The sequence below is a fragment of the Halichoeres trimaculatus genome, unplaced genomic scaffold, assembly GCF_033239565.1.
Source record: "Halichoeres trimaculatus isolate MK-OKI-2021-1 unplaced genomic scaffold, fHalTri1.1 fHalTri1_scaffold_9, whole genome shotgun sequence".
NCBI lineage: Eukaryota > Metazoa > Chordata > Actinopteri > Labriformes > Labridae > Halichoeres > Halichoeres trimaculatus.
Window position 1 is genome coordinate 31,256,663 of NW_027437188.1, and position 21,437 is coordinate 31,278,099.

Consider the following 21,437-nt stretch of genomic DNA (forward strand, 5'->3'; position numbering starts at 1 on the left):
TACAGTGGGTGAGAGCGGTGCGCTCTTTGGATGAGAGCTCAGCATTGATATGAGGAGAAGATGTGAGATGACAGAGACATAGCGAGACGCTGCAAGTCAGAAAAGTTCAGGCAGCAACTGAGGATGTGTCGCGGTAGTTTAGCCAGAAAGAGCGGCGCCATTGTGAGAAATGACGATGTAGATCATGGAGAGGATCACAGGATGGCGCGGCCGAGATAAACAGGACCTGAAAGAAGCATGCTTTGTGTTTTTTTTTTTGATCAAAATCAGGAAGAGAGACATAAAAGAAGAGATTCCACTCTTCTTTGGTAGTTTTTATGTTTACATAGCCATAGAAAACTATAATATTTGGGTCTTGAAAGATCATTCAAGATGCGCTGAATATGTCAGGCAGCCAATGAGTTAATCTTGCGTTCATTTTTATAACGTGTTAATTTGCTGTTTAATTAATTAAACTATTGCATGAAATTGACAGCCCTAAAATATAAATCTGTGTTTCGATAAAAAATTATAAGAAAAGATTAGGGTGGGCCTGGGACCTTTGGGCCCACCCGTAATGCCACCCCTGCTGCCAGGTTGATTTTTAAAAGTGGATTATTCTCACTCTTGTGCAGACAATTAACAAGAAACAATGAAACAATTCTGCAATCAGACTTTAATATCTATAACCCAGCTGCTTAGGCATTCTTTTCTCTTATGTTGCTCTGAAATAGCACGTTGTGCATCAGACAGAGGCTCAACTGAGACTGAGAGCAAAGACTCCCTGACCACTGTGGCTGCAGATAATACAGAGTGTCTAACAGCACAGAGAGTACAGCAAGGGTGAGTCGCTCCGGGGATTTTGAGACGCATTAGTTGAGGGAGTCTTGACATGGCTTGTGTATGGAAAAAAATAAAAAATCTGACACTCAGCCTACATTTTGTTCCTCCTGAAAACAGGCTCCACTGTGCTGCATCATACAAATACATTCACAACAGCAGGAGCATGTAGAGGTTAAGATAATATAAAGGTAACAATTAGAAATGTTTTTGCTGGCTGTGCCTGAGATAAAACACTCAGTAATTTTCTAAATATAAGGGATCCACTCTGCCGCTCTTTGGCTCTTTCAACATTTAATAAAGCTGTTTACTAGCCTGATTTAACCTGACAGACTCAACCAGGACACCGCCCTTTTCAGTGCTGCAGCCTGCTGTGGGAATAGTTTGAGGGAAATCCACACACACACACACACACACACACACACACACACACACACACACACACACACACACACACACACACACACACACACACACACACACACACACACACACACACACACACACACACACACACAGTGCTGTGCTGTACACATACTGTAATCAGACATGTGCAATGACAGCCTTATATTCCCAATGACAAATGATACATTTGCTGCCTGATACGCTGTCGCTTTCTGTAATCTTAATCTCACGTTTTCAGGCTTCTTTCAACAAACCACTGCGACTGGCTCACAGTGCAGAGCGTACACCAGGAACGGCGCTTTTATTATGCATAAAAGAAAAACATATACATAGAGCCACATTTCTATCTCCTCTTCTCAAAGAAAAACAGAGTTTCAGAAACTATGAGAGGGCTCCGAGGAGCTCCTGTGGTTCCAAAATAAACCCAGCTGTGCGTATATTTTCCTTTCTCTTGCAAAGTGTTTAATGACACAGCTACATTTTCTCTCAGTCACCTCATAAACACGCTCTCATACGATTATTATATAGGATACTGTGGCATGCATTAGTTGGAAAGTAGAGCAATGACATTGACCTCTACATGAGGAGTCACCCCCCAGCCTCCAGAGGCTCTACAGCCCAATCTCAGAGCAGCGGAACAGGATGTAAAACATGCATGAGTAGGTTGTAGCATCATGGGGAGTGTTAGCTAAGCCAGCCTTGACATCTCTTATATAATGCTAATGGGGAGCACAGCGGCAGGATCTAACCGGCCTCTCGCTGTCTCGAGGTGATTCCACAGCAGCGATTTCAACAAAAAAAACTCCTTTTCAGCTCCCCTGTAATTCTGCCTCGTCTGTGATTCTTTTATTATTCTTTTTAAACCATGAATAAAATGAGCGACCCGGCTGCCTGGAATCAACTTAAATGCAGTGCCTTGCCCACACCAGATGCACATAGTGCTCATTGCTCAGTCAGTCATTTCAAATGTAGGAAATTCATTACACATGCATCATTGATTTTAAGCTGCATTTGCATTGTGTGCAGCCTTAGGTGTTGGCTGTGTTGGAAAAAAAGAGCTGTGTTTTTTCTGGCAAACAAAACCCTGCTAAAACAGACACGAAGCACTTTGTTGTCTTACTTTCTGCGAGGGTTTAATTATAATATCTTTCAGGAGGAGATAAAAAAAAATGACATTTCACACTTTGGAGGCTTTGATTCTCTCAGACCAGCATGTTCACAACGATTTGGTTCGGTTCCACAGCTGGAACAATAACCGTACATCGATTTTTTTTTTTTAGTTCTAAAACTTTAAGAAGCAACAACAAAATGTTTTCAGCCTCTTAATTCAGAGTTAGTTCCATGAAGGCTCTTTCTTGTAAACACTGCAGTTTGTGTTTAGATGCTTGCTCGGCTGGATCCACAGCGTCAGGGTCGTGGGATGTAATGCTTTCATTTTAAAGTCAAATGTGCCACAGCCTACAGCTGCACTCCTCAACCTGTCTGGCTCGAATCCTCCAAAATCAAAGTGACAGCCAGCACTTTGGTGCTATACAATGAATTAATTTGCTCCCACCGAGCTGCTTTATCTGAAGAAAGCCAGGGAAAGGAAAATCTAAGGCTTTGGTTTGTTCGAAAAAGACTCATTACGAAGAGGTGAGACACAATTAAAAATGTGTATTTTCAATCTGTAACCTGTGGCGCTGTTGGGTTTACACGGTGTTGTGTCGGAGCTGTTATCAGGACTCCCAGACTTTATAAGCATGGCCTTATTTGTAGAATAACATTAATCATGTCCTTGCACCGGCAATTGCTTTGAAAACACTGATCTGAAACTTTAAATCCCAAACTTAAGAACAAGTCTCCGCTCCGACCAACTGCTGGAGCCCACATGAAAGCAAATTGAAGCTCGAATCATTAGAGGCGAAGTGTTGTTATGAAGCTGATTGACCCTCTCTTATGCTTTCCATTCTTTCATCAGTGCAACTCTCATTTCCTGATTACATCCACACAAGATTAATTCATATTTTGTTTTGCAGCAGTATGGAAGTGACTCCAGTGGCCGTGACCTTGCCTCTCAGCAGATTATGTGCACAGTAAATAGGATCCCTAAAGTAGGTTCAGGCCTATGTGACAGCAAGCTGCTGAAGTGCCCTCTAGCAAGACAGTGCAGAAGCTCCAGGGATGCCAGAAGAACGCTGTGACCTCTGTGTGAAGTTGTCTCTGAGTCAGGAATCTGATGATGTATGCAACGAAGAAAGAGTCAAACTGTGACGTCTGTCCTCTTTGAAAACACAAAGAAACAGAATGTTTGTGAGTGAGCTTAGTTCACAGGAAGTAATCTTTTCTCAGATAAGAAAAAGCCTCTGTGAAAATGTGGAAATGCACTCGACTGTTGCAATGATTAGTCTAAGTGCTAATCAATGTCAGACGTAATTACCAAATGTTGCAACGTGTGTTGCTTTGCGGCTTGATAAACTGTTTTCCTATCTCCCCCCACACCCATCACGTTATATTTTGTTGCTCGGGGAGAACATAAAAAACCAGGGCTGTTCCCACCAAAGGGAGAGGACGATCTCCAGGGAGGGTTTGCGACAGGCGTGATTATCATCCATCTGTTGAATTAACTGTCAGCTTTCTCAGAAATGAATGAAAAGGGCGCAAAAATGAAGTGCATTGATAAAGTCTGGAGACAAATTGAAACAGTGGCCTCATGCATTTGAAAGCATGAAATATGAAAATGGACACATAAAATGCAAACCGGAAAAAAAAGGGGGAAAGATTTTGCTAATTTCCGACAAGAGCCTCACAAAATATGCATAATATCGATATCTCGCCTCTCCGACGAGTGATAAGGATAATGAGCTTTTCTTCCTCCTCTGTTGGATTCAAGGAAATCACATTCTCTAGGTTACAGATGTAAGTCTCATTATCTGACCTGACTTTCTTCACTTCAATTCCCTCAGTCTTTGCTCACTAAGCGCATCAGGCTGATTAGAGAACTTTTCTAGGAGACTAAGCCTGTTTTATTCGTGGGTCCCGCCTTATCACGGCACAAGCACAGCCCTGTGCTGCGGTGGCCAAACAGATAGAGGAGCCCACACATCCCAAACTCAGGTTTACCGTCGACAGCAGCTCATCGCCTCCCTCCATTCCTCAGGTGTGCTCAGCGCTGCAGCGCGCACACACACACATACACACACAAACAGAGCAAACCCATCAAAGCATCCATGCAGTGAGCTGAGCTGCACATTGAAAAGCTATTCCAGACAAAATCACACAGCGCCTGTGTGCAGGTTCGACATGCTCGTGAGCTCTACAACAGAAGCTGAGCATAACATGATGAGTGATGACTGGTTTCTTGTGAATTATTTATCATGCAAATCATTCATCATATGCAAAAATGCAACATTAAATAGGCTGTAAGGAGCTTTCAAAAGTCTCCCTTCTAGATATGCCTGATTGTAATCCACACTTTAAAATTAGATTATCTGCTCCAATATTATAGGTTACTAGTTTTATATCAAATTGCTGCTTCTTAGCTAAACAAAGCATGTTAGCTTTCAGGCTGAAGGCTAACACAGGGGCTAAGCTGTTTGTGACAATGATCGTTTCAACCCACATGCAGCAGTTATTCTGCAGTGGTCTGTTCAAACTTGAGAGTCTATGAATAAAATAAAGAGTGAGGTCACGTTAGCTCTGATTGGTAGATGACTGGCAGGACATAGCTAACCAGGATTCATGTCCTACAGCACCAGGCTGTCAGCCTAAAAGACAGCTCCTAAACTACTTACAAACTGACAGTGTTTACTTGTTGTCGCGTTAGCCTACAGATACATCGTAGCACCGGGCTGCCGATAGCAATACATATGGCTGGTTGCTACAGCTTTTGCTTGATGTTACGTTTTAAACTGTAGCGCTTTAGTCACATCAAAAAATGTAAGGAATTCTATAATATATGTAATTTAAGTCTGTCTGGAATCAAATTTAAATTTTGTCTATTTCATTTTGTTTTATTTTTGAATGGTCTGTGGAAGGAAAAAAGTTGAAACTGAGGATTTTCATTGCATTCAGCAACGTTATTTTTCTATGCAGATGTGTAGCTCTTGGTAAAATCTATTACAGCCACCCTGCCATACATGTGTACCTTAGCTGAGCTCAGCCTACGGTTGTTAGTGTCAGTGTCACTGCTGGTCTCTTGTCTGTAATATAGTGGGGCTGGGCGATTATGGTAAAAATAAGAATCCCAATTTATTTTAATATACACAATTATTCATTTATTCAAAAACTTCAGTACTGATTTAAACACAACTTTAAAAAACCAGCAAGTGGCACATACAGTATTATTGATACACATAAGTCACACACACTCGCTGTGGCTGCACATGGAACACAGAAGAGCTATGAAGCACAGGAACTTGCATACATCTACACTGTGTGGCATATTAATTGTTTTTCTTCAATTATATTGTTTTTATGATTGTCAGATGGCAAAATTGAAATCACGATTAAAATCTGATTAATTGTCCAGCCCTATAATATAGGTGTATTTTTTTTTTTTCTATCAAACCAGGACCCCATAAAGTTCATTTACTCACTAGCACAGCTCTGTCTGCCCTTAACGCTTGCTGACACTGAACTAGATGTGTCTCCAGTTGTGTGTTGACTGTCCTATCTCATCTATCAACTCAAACTAGCTGAGCGTTCAGTCCAGCACGTATCAGGACCGCCAGACAGCTGGAGTCACAGACCGAGGAGTTCCCTCGTTTGATGATCCTCTCCTTGTTCATGTTGGGATGTAAAACCTCAAACCTGTTGACTCCTGGTCTGGTTGTGCTTATCAGTCAAGCTAAATATGATCTGATTTTTGACATGGTTTGTTTTATTTTGAAAGTCATTGGGGGTTTTAAGGTAGTGTGAGTAGACACATAGGCTTGAATAGAAACCAGTCTGATTCAGAGCCAAACTGGAGATGCATCCGGTGTATTTTGGCCATTGCACTTGGTTAAAACCCTTAAAAGAATAGTATTGTGCATTCTTTGAGGGTTGCACAACTTTTTTTTTCTATGTATTTTATCCTTGAGTATTTGTAATAAAAAAATAGTATGAAGCTCACATTTTAGTTCATATAAAAAGGAATTAAAAAGGACCCTTATACACCCAATATTACGGTAATTGGGAATGAGTTTCTTACATTTGAATCCGTCTTTATTAGACTCTTCACTGATCCATACATGCACTTCTTTCTTTCTGTCAGGTGAGTCCATTTATTACCTCTGACACTTTTTAGCCTAGAGATCAATTTCCAGGCTGTCAATACTGATGCATTTTTAACATTCATTCATCAAAGGAAAACACTGATGAGCTCCTTCTGCTCCCAGCACACAGTCTTGAACACACTGTAGCTGCCTGACTTTTTCTCTGCAGATGTGATTGTTTGAAGCTCTAAAGACATCTTTGTTTTTAGGATTGGTGTACTCTGCATTCCCTCTCCCCTTCTAAAAGTGTTTAATTTTTTGCTTTATTTTGCTTTTTGCTTTGTGTTTATGGAGATTGTGTGGATTATTTCAATAATACAATTTTCACTCTCTTAAACCTGGTTGTATTATCAGATGGAGAGTAGTGGAAGTATTCACGTGTATCTAACTGTGCTTTCTCCAGTTGGAAAGGTCATTATGCAAATGTTGTTTTCGAACGTGAGTGTGTCTCCTAAAAACGACTCTTGCCTGTGTGAAATGATGTTCAAATCCTGTTTGATCGACTCGCTGTGATGGCTCCTTCCTCCCTCCACGGGGACAGTAAAAATATTTGTCAGGTCGACTTATCATCAAGAGGAGCCTCAGAGCATCAGCATCTGGCAGCCTTGTGGGACTGGGCTGTTTTGCTGCGTTTCCATGACAACTTTGCGTACATGTACACATACACTGGTGATGTTTTGTCGAAGAGGGCCTGCTTTGTGGTCATTTGCATGCAGCATCTCTTGGTTTACAAGCTGCAGAGTGTTATTCTCCCACAATGCATCGATTGCGAGCCCATTAGTTGAGCCAGTTTCAAAGGCTGAGAGTTTTCTGCACTAAAATTATGTCTCTAAAAAAGGAATTCACTTTCTGCAGCCACCTTCACTTGGTAAATCACGTTAGATTCCGATAAGTATTGAATTTCCAGTGGATGACAAAATGCTGCTGGTTTTAAGTTGTGTGAATATTCCTTGTTAATAAGCCTACCTTCCTTTCATCAGACACAGAGCTGCAGAAAGGGAACCAATTTCCTCTTATTTTTCCAATACCCATTCAGAGCAGAGTATTTTTTAATAAGTCTGATACACAGCGTGATGCCTCGCACATTATTCAATCAATACTCTCTGCAGTGGTTGTAGGATGAGTGTATACATCATACAAGAAACTTCTTCCTCAACAAACCTGATGCATGCTATGTACAGAGCTCCTGTCCCTTTAAGGGTACTCACAGGTGCCACTCAAAAAGAAAATTGTGTAAAACTATATTTTATTTTATTTTGATAGTGGCATGAATTATTTCAAGCCTTGCCAGTTTGATGATTTGATGATTTCAACTCCTATCTCATGAGAATCAAAAATCTACCCTAGGGATGAGTATCAAAAACCGGTTCCTGTAAAGAAGAATTGATTAGAAATGTTTCAATCCATCAATATCGTTAGCTTTTATGCTTAACGATTCCCTTATAAATTCTTTACATTATGCCGGAGCTGCTAGACCTTACGTCGACTAGTCTGCCACAGCTATATTAGCCCAGACTCATAACAGTTTCCCCAAAAACTCAGGTTCAGGATCTCTTGCTTGAAGTTTTACTGAAGAACTGGACAGAAAAAAAATGTACATCACCCCCTAACGTGATTCCTAGTCAATACATTCAACATGTTATTTCTCATAATGCAACAAAAACGATGTAAAAATAAATAGCGCTAGCTTGATACTGCCCCTAAGCATACATGGATAACTTCCATTTTACAACAAAATTTCAACTTTCATCACAAAAATATATCACAGTTACTCACTATAAACAACACTGAAAACTCTTCATGTCAAAATATTGACAGGTAAATGAAAGGAAAGTTACCTGCAGGCTCATAGCTGGCTTCATAACTGCAGCAAGGTTCCACACAACTTAGAATACTGCTATAACCACTTCAAGACACTAGATGGCCTACTCAAGTCAACAACATATAATAAAACAATACATCAATGTCACGTTTCAATTATTTTCATTTATTTATGTCCAGACCAATTTCATACTTATTTACTTGTAAGCTCAATACAATATTTTTGACACAGAAAACCTGTAAAGCTACTTTTTGTACAGAGAAAATTCACAGGAGGAATTAATATGTGGAATATATATAGATCCACTTGATAATTAGAATTGATACAGGCAGTGGTATCAATTAAGTCTTATCAATGCCCATCCCCTAATCTACATTCTCAGAGTTTCAAAACATTTCCTGAGATCACTTTTGGCAATGATTTGTTGGTCATGGTTTTTATTCATCTTTCTCTACCCAAGTGTCTGTGGAGTTCTGGCCAGGTGGCCAGTCAAGCAAAGTAATATTAAAAGCTAGTGATTTGGTGGGATCTTTGGCACTGTGGACAGGTGCCAGATGTTACTGGAAATGAAAGTTTGCACCATGGCACGTCAGCAGATGGAAACATGAAGTGCTCCAAGGTATGAGCCACATTAAAGTGGTCAGTCCTGAAAAGTGTCTTGTTTCAAGTTATTTTAAGACAAAAATTAGGTCTGAATTGCTTGTTACAAGTACAAAAAAAATCTGCCAATGTAATAAGAAAAAATTGCTTCAAACTAGAATAATGTCTTAATACAAGTTACTATTCTCCCGTTCCAGTGGCTGAATTTTTTTTTATTTGTTTTGAGCAGTTCAGACCTCATTTTTGCCTTTAAACAACTTGAAACAAGACATTTTTCTGGACTGGTCAGGTGAATGTGGCTCATATTAAGTCTAAAACGACATTTTGTACTGAAAATAAGACAAACACGTGATTAGATCTCAGTTTCTTGCAGTAAGCAGATGAAGTTGGTCTCAAAATCATCAAACTTCACTGAAACTCTGCACTGGACATGATATGCAAAAGTTACTCATCTGAAAAGAGGACTTTGGACCACTAATAACTGGCTCTTAAAGCACTGACATCAGCCTGTCCAGTCCTGGTGACTTACTCAGAAGTTCTTGGATTAATTTTTCTTGACAATCTTGTCAAGATTCAATTCATCTCTGTTGTTTGCACATTTTGCCATCATTCACTAATTTTTTAATTTTTATTAATCAGCTTATGGAAGAAAATTAACTTTTCCAGGATATTTAGATTTCTTAGATTCCCTGTATATGATTCAGTCACCTATCTGTGCACCAGCTCACAAGAATTCTGCTGTAACTCGATGTTTTTGTTGAGATTATCTTCCATGTAGTGCTGGCTTTTCTGAGTGGAGTCTTAGTAGCTCCTGTCTGAGTCATTGTAGCAGCTTCTCGTTGAGGGCAGAGCGCTGTGACAGGCTGGGGTGTCTGAGCTCAGCAGGGGAGACCTCCCTCTCCTACAGCTTTTGTCTGAGTGACAGTAAACACAGAGAAGAGGAACCAGAAAGCCGCTGTAGCTAACTGCTCAGGGAGCTATATCTAGGTCATGTTACCAGCTGACCTAACCACCACACATTACAGCGCACTGGTTTGTTTACATACAGGAGGCTGTTTTACCTCACTTTTACTGTGGAAAGTTTTATATAAATAGGTAAAGGTATAAGCATAGTGGACTCTGTTGCATGCTGTTTTTTTCGTGCAGAAACCCACACCTCAACCTGTCGAAGCTGTAAGCGGTTTATTTGGATCTTCTGCCAGATCTGGTCAGGCCCGGGGCTGAAGAGCACCAGTGTTCGATCATCACTATCATGCTTGCTCCTCCTATGAGGTTAGATGCCTGGAGGGGATACGGGGGGTAGTAGCAGAGGAACATGCCTCACTTCTTCTCCACACATTTCAGACACACACAAGGAGGGAAACAGCGCTGGATCAGTCAGGGAGAACACCAACAGCCTGCCCTGGTCCTGCTCATGCAGAGCTCTTTAACAAGAACTTTTTATATTATTAAAACATTGGCATAAGTCATTTTTCAAGTTTTGGAAAAAAGCAAAATCTTTACCATATACAGAGCATATGATATTAATTCATCATTTTTAATCAAAGAGGCCTTCACAGTGGATGATTTTGATATGCATAGAACTTTGTGTGTCAATCATGTGACAATAAAGAATAAAGTGACTTGGGCCAATTTTTCTAACATTCTAGTCTGACTAAGGCAACTTTGAACCTGGCTTAAACTGCCCTTTTATTGCTCAGTGCAAACTCAAAACTGAAATTACCCTGAGTTAAATTAAACAAATGTCAAATGTCAGGTAAATCAAACTGGTCAGGAAGCAGTCCCTTTCCTCACGTCTCCGGTTCTTCTTCCAACACCCAGTTTAGACAACTTTTTGAAACCTGACCATTAATTTTCTTTTAATTCCAGAAAGTAAGCTCAAAAACGAAAATAACTCCAACCTAGATTAAACAAATGTCAGTCAATCATATGCTGAGTAGACATCTCCGAGCAAAAATATTTCTTCAAACACTGACAATAAAGGCTCCTGCCTACCTGGGGTTCCTCATCCAGGTCTACACACCTTCTCACCCACTACACTCTGCTTCTGAAAGACGCCTGGTGCTCCCAGCCCAGCATGGCTCCAAATCTCTAGCCAGACTCTTCTCCTCTGTTGTACACAAATGGTGGAATGGATTACCTAACTCTATACAATACACAGAGTTCCTTTCTACTTTAAGAGATGTCTGAATACCATTCTGTTCAGGGAACACTTAGGCATTTAATCTGAGCCTTCTCCTCTTTGTCCTCAGGGGATGAATGAGTCAGAAGGTCTCAGACCCAGCTCTTAGAGAATTTTTAGCATTAATTACTGAATGTTGTTGAAGGTTGAGGTATATTGTTAAAGTATATTGTTGCAGCAACCAATTGTGGTTAGTTGGCTGGATTATTCTACATAAAAAAAAAATCAATCTTCTTGCACTTGAGGGCAGAACCTGCAGCCAAATAACTTGTGGCATTTTGTTGCACTAAGCTCAAATTGAGTCCCTCCCTAAATTCTTGCATGTGTTGTACATCGCTTCAGACAAAAGCGTCTGCTAAATGAAACTGTAGAACTGTAGAAAACTTTGAGGGGTATAATTGCCTTGTGCTCATTTATGTTTGGTTGCAGAAACAAGTGGGCTAGCCAATAATAGGTAGCTAGCTACAAGTAGCTAAAGTTGAAGTTAAACTATAAGTTATGAATTTGAGGCTAAATAACTACACAACATTACACCCTAGCCTTTATGATAGTGAACCTAATCACTCACCAGTAGAAACTGATTCAAGAATCATGTTTACAGCTTCTTCTGCACTTAAGTTTCGATTTCTTCTTGAAGCAGCCACCATCATGAAAACTTGTTAAATTGCCTAAGTCACATAGTTTAGCCAAAATAATCCAAAATTTAGACACTGGCTAGAAATCCCACTTGACATAGGCCATTGTCCTATAAAGAGCATTTTCCTTTTAGCTTAAGGTTAAAGCAAGTTCACCAGATATGGCCAGCATTAGCAAGAGATGATTTAAGCCAAAAACTCATTTTCATCAAAAAATGATTTAGGCCATTATTTTTAATAGAGTGATGATATACAGCATGCAAGGATATTAAAAGTGAAAATTATAACTGTCAGCTGGCCCTGGGCTCTCATCACATACCAACAGCGGCCTTTGAACTGAGTTGTTAGACCATGACAGATACAGGACGCTGCAGGTCAAAACCCACTCCTTTCCTCTGTATTGTTTGTTAGATTTAAGTAAGATCAGCAAAATGCACATGCTGAGGAAAAACAGGCTGCAATCACTTCACCATCCTGAAGTCTTATCAGCTCTGGCAGATCCTCTTTATTTTTATATTTATTTCAGTTATCTCTGGATTCTCAAATGTTGCTTCCTCAGCTCAAAAAAGAAAAAAAAAAACACTTTTCACAACAACTTTATAAGACAGCTTGTTACCGGGAGGTGAAAGCTGATAACCCCCTGGCATGCTCAGAGGGTATTATTCAAACTCATGCAGGCAAAAAGGCTGCAGAGATATGCTGCTGGACTGTCAGGTTTCAAACGGGAACACAAGACAAACATGACGGGAGCACGTTTTTCAGATGGAGGGTGTGGATTTATTAATCTCTAGCTGTTGACTGGGTTTTATTTTCTGTTACAAGACTTATATTCCTGCAGTATGCTTGATCTCTTTGAATCAGATTGCACCTTATCAGAAGAAACAGACTGCGCAGAGCTATCTTAAGATACTGCGGCGGGCTGAGCTCTCGATCCACGTGTCGTCTGATAGGCACATTAGCCACATCATTATTGCAGGCCCTGCGACACCGCTGCTTCTTTGAGGTAACCCCCTGTTGTCGAGGCTTGCTAAGTATCTAATTGAAAAGCAGATGTTTCTCTCACATAAGCATTAAAGAGGATTGATCTCGAGCTGATTCTGTGCCCCCACTGTGATAAAACCGAAATAAACAAGATGCACTGGAGTACCCCAGATTCAAACCGCCTCCTGTCTCTGTCAGACAGAATGTGTTCCTCTTGATCTTTTACAAAACAAAAAATGTCACACATAAGTGAGTGACATCCCTCAGCTTGATGAGAAACCCTGACTGGCTCCATGACTTACTTTTCTGATGTTTCAGCTGTAATAAAACATATGATTGCAGCAGCTTTTGCCCACAGCTAGAATTTATTCAGACAGACAGAGTAATTTTGTCTTGTGTGCACCTCCAGAATGGTCCCGGTGATGAGCCCTGTGTCACTGCCCACCCATTTGCTGATAGCCCACTGGTCACTCACCAGCTCTCTCATTTTCTCTCTGCAGGCCTTTGAAGCCCAAGACTGAAATTAAAGATCTCCTGATATAATGCTCCCCTTGCAGCACTTGGGTCTTCTTCTTTCTCCTTCTTGCTCAGCAGTTTGAAAATGCGAGTCATTGCTCACAGCGAAGAGTTAGAGCACTGTAACTTTTATTAAATGTAAGGTATATGATCTTTAACCATCATGCACCACATCGAATGAATTTCACAGTATTCTGAAATTTTTTCAATTAAATTCCTGTTTTCAATTTAGTTGAAAATTTAACCTCCCATCTTTAATTCTGCTCAGCATATCAAAGTATTTGTATTTTCTGAAAACATATATCTTATGTAAGTGTGCTTTACTTACAGTATTATACAAATGTGCTCATTGCGGTTATAGACATGGACACTTGAAGGAAGCTTACCCACTGCACAATGTGACTTTGACATGAGCAGTGGCGTTTTCTCCTGGTGGCCAAGGGAAGCCATGCTTCCTCTCTTTTTTTCAGACTGCAGCTGTGTTCTAATGAAAACCCTCCTTTTTAACAGTTTCGATAATTCTTCTGTGTTTCATCACTATCATCTCTTCCTTATGTCTCCCCTCTATTTATTGAGCATTTTACGATGTGTAAAACAGCGCCCTCCTAAATGTTCTGTGGCGAATGAGTGGTGAAAATACGATATTGCACACTGTTGTCTGCAAGGAGGCCAAGCCGAGTTGGGGTCCCTTGGTGAAAAAAACAAAAGTGATTAACCAATCAGATGAGGCTGGGGTCGTGACACTGCTCACCTGTGATTGGCCAAGACTGTGTCAAGGGAAGCCACCCAGTCTTTGGCCTCAAACCAATCAAATCACAGTATCCTCATCATCATCGAGCCACTGAATGAAATCAGGGAGATTAGCACATTAGCAGTGTGCACGAAGCGGCCGGTTGTGCGTTTGAGCGGCAGTTGAATAAATTAATACGATGTTTTAAGCTAAGTCAAAAGGATAATGTACGTGTGTGAGTGAGTAACTGAGGGTGTGAGAGTGAAAAGGCGTGTGTGGGTGTTCAAAGTAAGTAAAATGAGCGCTCTCTGGGCGCTCTAACAGGTCATTCCACTACATGAAGTAGCGATATACAAGCTGCAACATAGTCTTTTATGTACCCCACTCCCTAAAAAAAATGCAGATTAGAGGCTTTGTCTCACTTGGCTTCCTCAAAAAAAACCTCCAAGCCATGCCACTGGAAACGAGGTATATTTAACATAATTTTTTGATGTCCAAATCAGGTCTACTGAAGGTGCGGAATAAAAGTTTTTCAAACATCTTTTACAGACGTCATATGGAGGTCTAACTATGACGTCTTGCCGACCTCTCATTTGGACGTTCACTTGATGTGCAATTTCGGTCAAAATTGGCCGTTGAAATCACATTTAGAGGAGATGCAGAATGAAAGTTTTTATTACGCCTTTTTCTGGCGTGGTCTGGAGGTCCAATTCTGATGTCTTGCTGACCTCCAAATCCGATGTTCACATGATGTGCAATTTCGGTCGAAATTGGCTGTTGAAATCACAGCTTGTTGCTTCTTATTTCCCATCTCTTCATTTGAGGTGAAATACAAATGTGGGAACAATGGAATAAAAATTGGCCAATTCCAATATTGAATCTCCTCTGCAATTATAACTGTGTTCCCACGTTTGCCCAGTCCTTCTTTTGGCCTTTTTGAGTTTATATTTCTATGAAGTGTAACATATGAAAAAAAAATACTGCAGATGTCAATTCAAGTCTGTAACTACTCCAATATGACCAAGTTGACAAGTCTTTTTTCCAACATAGGGGGGGACTCTTAAGTTTTCCAAGTCAGGAAGCACTTGAACACATCTGCAGGCCGTTCAGGTCTTACAGGGGGAGTGGAGCACTGCCGTGCTGATGTCTTTGCCTCAAAGCCTTGTGAGCGCCATGGCACCGATGTGTGCCAGAGTGTGATTCGAAAAGTGATAAATCAAAATAAATCCGAAATACACTTGAAAAAGTAAAAAAGGCTCTGTCACTATCTGTCTGGACACATCAACAGTGGTTGTGCCAAGTTTTACACAGATTGGTTGTTTTACTGCAGAGAAACAGGTGGACAGATGACACAACCACAGTATAGATGTTTCATATTGGTTCTTTTTGCACGTTCTGCTGATGCCATGATTTGGTTGTTGACGGACGTCCAGACAAATCTGAACGTCATTTTAACGTCTATAAAAGGTCCAATAATGACGTCTGATTTATGGATCTACTTGTATGTTGTGCTGACGTCTAGATTTAGTCCTTAATGGACGTCCAGATGAGGTACAAATTTGAACGTCACATTAACGTCCAAAAAAAGGTCCAACAACAATATCTGAATCTTGGATCTATTTTGTGCGTTTTGATGATGTCATGATTTTGTCGTTGACAAACGTCCGGATAAGGTACAAATCTGAATGTCCAAAAAAGGTCTTCTAATGACGTCTGAATCTTGGAACCCTTTTCGAACGTCTCATTGACGTCTAGATTTGGTCTGCAATGCAGTCCGAATGCTTAACATCATTACAACGTCCAAAAAAGGTCAGATTTAGATGTCAAAATTTGTAGCTATTTTGCACGTTGCTCTGACATCCAGATATGGTCTTTGACGGACCACCCAATACTGACCTGATCTGCAAGTCTCTCTGACGTCTGATGTTTGGTGGGTAAAAGCTCCTGGGAGGTTATAGACAGAGGTGTCAAGTAACTAAATAAAAAAACTTTGTCACCTTACTTCAGTAGAAATTTTAGACAATTATACTTTACTGGAGTAGTTATTTTCTAGCTGGCTTTTTACTTCACTACATGTGCCCCAGCACATGAACTCTTTCTCTGCTCTTTCTTCCTTCCATCAAACAATCTGCACCGAAAGAGGTGAAGAGAAGTTTGGCATCAGATTGATAAATGTTTAAGGTATTTTGGTGATACATTGAGCACCTCATTTCTACCAGTTTGTAGATGAACACTGGGTGAACTGGAAAAATATTATTCCATGTACAGACATATTTCTGGGAGCTTAAAAAGTTTCAGCAGAAGTATCTTCTCTTTACGGCCCAAACTTTTTCATGCGTCTTATTTGTGACTGCCAACTACAGATAATAATCCCCCCTCAAATGACAGAATAAAATTTATCTCCAGCCTGCAGTGCATTTCCTGAAAGCTAAACATAAGAGCTATTGATTGAATTTGGATGCACATCTGATGGCGTTTATAATTGTTAATATTGATGGCAGTGCGGAATATTACATTGAAATTTGCAAGAACACAGGCAGTGAAATTACTTTCTGTCTGCCGCTATGCTGTTAAAAGCATTAAAGTGTATTTATGGAGTGCAGACACTGTCTGTCTTCCTTATTACGTGTGTGAATCAGCAGACAGTCGGCTCTAGAAAGTCAAATTGTGTCTTTCTCTCATATTTTATCATGATTCATTTGAAGAAAACGGCAGCTCTTTATGATTCACCGTCTGCTTTCAAATAAGACAAAAGGACAGTTCACACAGTATCATGACACATGACCTGATGTTGGGGAAATTAGAGGATATTTCATGTGAACGGCACTGTAGACTGCATAACTTCCTGGTTTAATACATGTTTTAAATGTGTCTGAATGGCATATACGCAACCAAATAATACAGCAAGAAAAAAAGAAACATTACTTCCTTTTTTCAAGCAAAGTTGCTTTTCAACTGCAGGAACTTTCTAAAGGAACTATAGACTTTTTGAGGAACTACGTTCTTTTCAACAGCAGAAACTAGAGTCTAAATTTAGTTTTGGCATCTTTCCCCTGGAAAAACAGCCCTACCTTGGGTAAAATACTTTCCAGAGGCCCACAAAAACATTACACACATCTATAATTGACTTGGTTTAATAACTCCTAATAACAATGCAATCTACAGGCCTAATAGAGCGAACGCGTCTCTGTCAGCTCCCAGTATTAGAACTAAAATATTGGCCCCCGCAAACTGGAGACCTTCAGCTAAAAGTATCGGTGTATATCATGTTTACAACAGATTCCACCGGTGACAGCTCTGCCACTAGCGCTTGTTTCCTTTGAAGGGTCGATTCAGCAAGTCCATCTGCAGCACAATAAGGCACGATCAGAAGCTGCACCAACTCAAGATTGTGCATGCCAACAGGCTAACCGTAGTTCTGCACATATCGGTGCCAGCCTGTACTCACCTTTTATGTTGTTATTTTTGCTGAATGGCCTTTGTCATATTCGTACTGCCCTCTACTGGTCTTGTGATGTGTTGTAATTACTTTTTTTCCCCATTATAAATCACTGACTTGGTTCAGATAGTCTTCTCAGGTCATCAGCCTGAGATGGAAACACAAACAAACAACGGGAACTTTTGTTTGAAAAAGTCTGTGGCCACACAGACTCGAGGTTTGGAGTTCATTAACTCATTGGCTGCCATGGACGTCCGTAGATGTCAGTTAGAACAGTTCCATTGGCAGTTAAAAAAATTGCCAATGAAACAAGAGAATAGTATGAAAACATTGTTCTAGTTTTGAGCAAATTTGTCTTGTTCCATTGGCAGATTTTATTACTTGTCACATCCAATTTAGACCTCATTTTTATCTTTGGATAAATTAAAACAAGAAAATTTTCTGGACTAACCAGTTGAATGTGGCTTGTATCAAGATAATAAGACATTCATTTACGTAAAATGATAGGATTTCATTTTTTTTAGCAGTGTAAACTAATGCGCTGACAACCTGCCCTCTGTAGGTGGTAGCAGTGCTCTCTTTGGATATGAATGCTAAAACACAATCAAGCTTTTTTTTTCTACATTTTTGTTAAAAAACGTGTTTTTGGTGAAACTAGCCTATGTTCAAATGCTAACTGATAAAAAATGAGAAGACACAGAAACATACTTATTTTCTTGATGAAAGAATAAATTCTACTCTTTCTTTCGTTAGTTTCAGTGTTTACATAGTCAAAGAACACAATATTCTGTCGGTCTTGAAAAACTGGTCAACATGCTCTGAAACAGCGGGCAGCCAATGAGCTCAGGTCCCACCTCAACTACACCTCTGTGCCTTTTGCATGGTTGAACAAAGCAAGGTTATGCCACCATTTCCAATACGGTGACCCATTAATAGAAGACATGGTTTCAGTTTGTGTTTGTGAAACTTTGAACCATATGGAGCTTGAAAATTTTGCCTCTGCAGTGGCTGTTCTGAAGTGCTCACCACATTTGTTTGGGTGTTTTTCCGCCTCTGCATCTGTCTGGCTGGTCTCCTCTCAGACAACACTCAGGCAGCTAATAAGCAGAGTACCTTATAATGAAAACATATCCACCTTCCACTATGTGAATATTGAGGTTTGAGACTGAGAGGCTGAAAATCCTCCACAGAAACTGAAGTTCTGATGTTTTTTTGCAAATGAATTCTTAAGTCAGCAGAAAAGTAAGCTTTAGTCAGCATTTCTGGTATGTTGACTACTGTTGATAGGCTTCAAACTCCACCATGGACACATAACTCAGACTTTTATACTGTCTATAGTCGATCATCATATAGGTCCCTTTAGAAATTCTGAGTCACTGGCAGTGTTGTTTTGCTTTCTGACCTCTTTTGATTGATCTCCTCTGTTTTTGTCTCATTTCTTTTAGTTCTGACAGTAAACTCAGCCATGTCAAATTCTCTGGACTTCTTTCTGTGGATTGATGATCTGAGTTGGTCCTTCAGAGTCTGTGAGGTAAGCTGCATTCCTGGCAAAGGTTTGCTCTGCACAGCGGCCTTGTTTTATGATGGCCCTGAGAGCTCACAGCGCTGCAACTTAAAAAAAAAACACATGCAAAAAGAGAAAACACAAGCAAACTGAGAAAACATCTTCATCAAATCAACAACATGTAAAAACACTTTTATATAATTTTCCTACACAACTAATGGAAAGAAAACCACAATACAGCTGTGACTAAAAAAAAACAGGCATGTCGGGACATGTGCATCACTTTTAAGTGTCCCCTGGAAACACTTCCAGTGTTTTGCGGTGTATTTGCAGAGTGTTTTTCTAATATGTTATGTTGTGGTCTTTGCAGCACGTTTTCTAAATGCTGCACACTTGTCAAATGATGAAAATGTTTTCTTCATAGCCTGACTTGGAAGGAGTTGTGCCATAGTGATGAAACTTGGCATACATTAAATTCAACATTTTCTGACACTTACAGCATGGTTTATTTTTTAACACGGTTTGTGTTTTTTTGGGTTGTTGCTGTGGCAGGATGCTCAGACCTTGGGTCATCTTCAAGGCTCTCCCTACCCCTCTGGAATTCAGCTGCCCACTTTTTCCACAGTTGATAAAGCTGGAGCATCATCCCCTAATGTAGCAACCATGTCAGTGTGAATGTCCTTGGGGGTCGACTGTATAAAACATGGATGTAGTCTCTGTGACATCACCCATTTGTTCCTGATACTGTGAAATGAAGTCAGTCCACAGACACTGCCACATTTGATATGAAGCTAGCTGTAAGTTTCCTTTCGATGTCTCTGACTGGATAATCAAACAATCCTAAAAACTTCTAAACCACTGAGTTTGAAAAAAAATCACTCACTGTACAGTGTGCCGATAGCAAAATCAACGTTTTAGACCTAAGCTGTTTTCTGAACCGGGCTGTAAATATGATTTTTAATGCAGTAAAAGTCTGATTTTATTACTGTGTGTGTACCAGTGGCGGCTGGTCAATAGAGGGCACTAGGGCGCCGCCCCACCATCATTACCATTAACATTACTGTGAAGAATGAGACATTAAATAAGAAAAGTAAATAATAAAATATAATGTACATGTATATATTTATATATTTAAATTTGCATGATAAATATTATATATTCGTTGATGAGTAAAGTTTTTTAATTCATCTGCGTTTTCTGATTGTTGACGTGTTTCCGCCCCTTGGCGCAGAAATCTTTGGCCATAGACCGTCGTTATAAATTGTACGTGCGCAGTGGCTCCTCTTCAATACAAGAGATAGGACCATATCACACCTTTCTTGCGCCCAGAGCTGAATGCAGCTATGCAGCTGGATTTGCATACCACCACCCTCCCGCTGTGGAGCCGACGTCATAGCCATCCGTTTTAAAGTGCGGTTGATCGACAGGTCGAGCCGCGGGAGTAGGGGATGATCAGACGGAGACGTAAAATGGAGAGAGAAAACATAAATAACACAGTGGAGTTGTTCATAGCGTTGCCTTTTAAGAGGAGAACGTATCGTAAAAGGAGAAGGTGAATGTGAAAGAGCGTGGGCCATAACAGTATAACGTTGCTTTTTTTTGTTTTCATTGATGTAGGCTGAATACACAGGTGTGATACCTTAGCACGTTTGCTTGCTTATTAGTATATGTCTGTTTTGTAATCATAGCCCCCCCTGGATAAAACTCCACCAGCCGCCACTGGTGTGTACGTGACTGTGTACGTGACTGTGTACGACCCCTTTTTCTGTAGATATATGATAACACCCATCCATCCATCCATCTTCTTCCGCTTATCCGGGGTCGGGTCGCGGGGGCAGCAGCCTAAGCAGGGAAGCCCAGACTTCCCTCTCCCTAGCCACTTCGGCCAGCTCTTCCGGGGGGATCCCAAGACGTTCCCAGGCCAGCCGAGAGATGTAGTCTCTCCAGCGTGTCCTGGGTCTGCCCCGGGGTCTCCTCCCGGTGGGACGTGCCCTGAACACCTCACCAGGGAGGCGTCCGGGAGGCATCCTCATCAGATGCCCGAGCCACCTCATCTGGCTCCTCTCAACGCGGAGGAGTAGCGGCTCTACTCCGAGCCCCTCCCGGATAGCCGAGCTACTCACCCTATCTCTAAGGTAGAGCCCAGCAACCCTACGGAGGAAGCTCATTTCGGCCGCTTGTACCCGCGATCTTGTTCTTTCGGTCACTACCCAAAGCTCATGACCATAGGTGAGGGTGGGAACGAAGATCGACCGGTAAACAGAGAGCTTCGCCTTCCGGCTCAGCTCCCTCTTCGCCACAACAGACCTGTGCAGAGTCCGCATTACTGCGGACGCCGCACCGATCCGCCTGCCGATCTCTCGCTCCATCCTTCCCTCACTCGTGAACAAGACCCCGAGATACTTAAACTCCTCCACTTGGGGCAGGATCTCATCCCCAACCCGGAGAGGGCAGTCCACCCTTTTCCGGCTGAGGACCATGGACTCAGATTTGGAGGTGCTGATTCTCATCCCAGCCGCTTCACACTGGGCTGCGAACCGCTCCAGAGAGAGTTGAAGGTCACATCT

General features: G+C 41.0%; 1 long non-coding RNA gene across 1 annotated transcript in view; it reads left to right on the forward strand.

Moving 5' to 3' along the window:
• Positions 1-21,437, forward strand: part of LOC141797562 (uncharacterized) — a 91,931-nt gene that overhangs the window by 57,041 nt on the left and 13,453 nt on the right. The window contains exon 3 of the long non-coding RNA XR_012599090.1: positions 18,812-18,897. This is a non-coding gene — a long non-coding RNA (uncharacterized LOC141797562). The remainder of the gene's footprint in view (positions 1-18,811; positions 18,898-21,437) is intronic.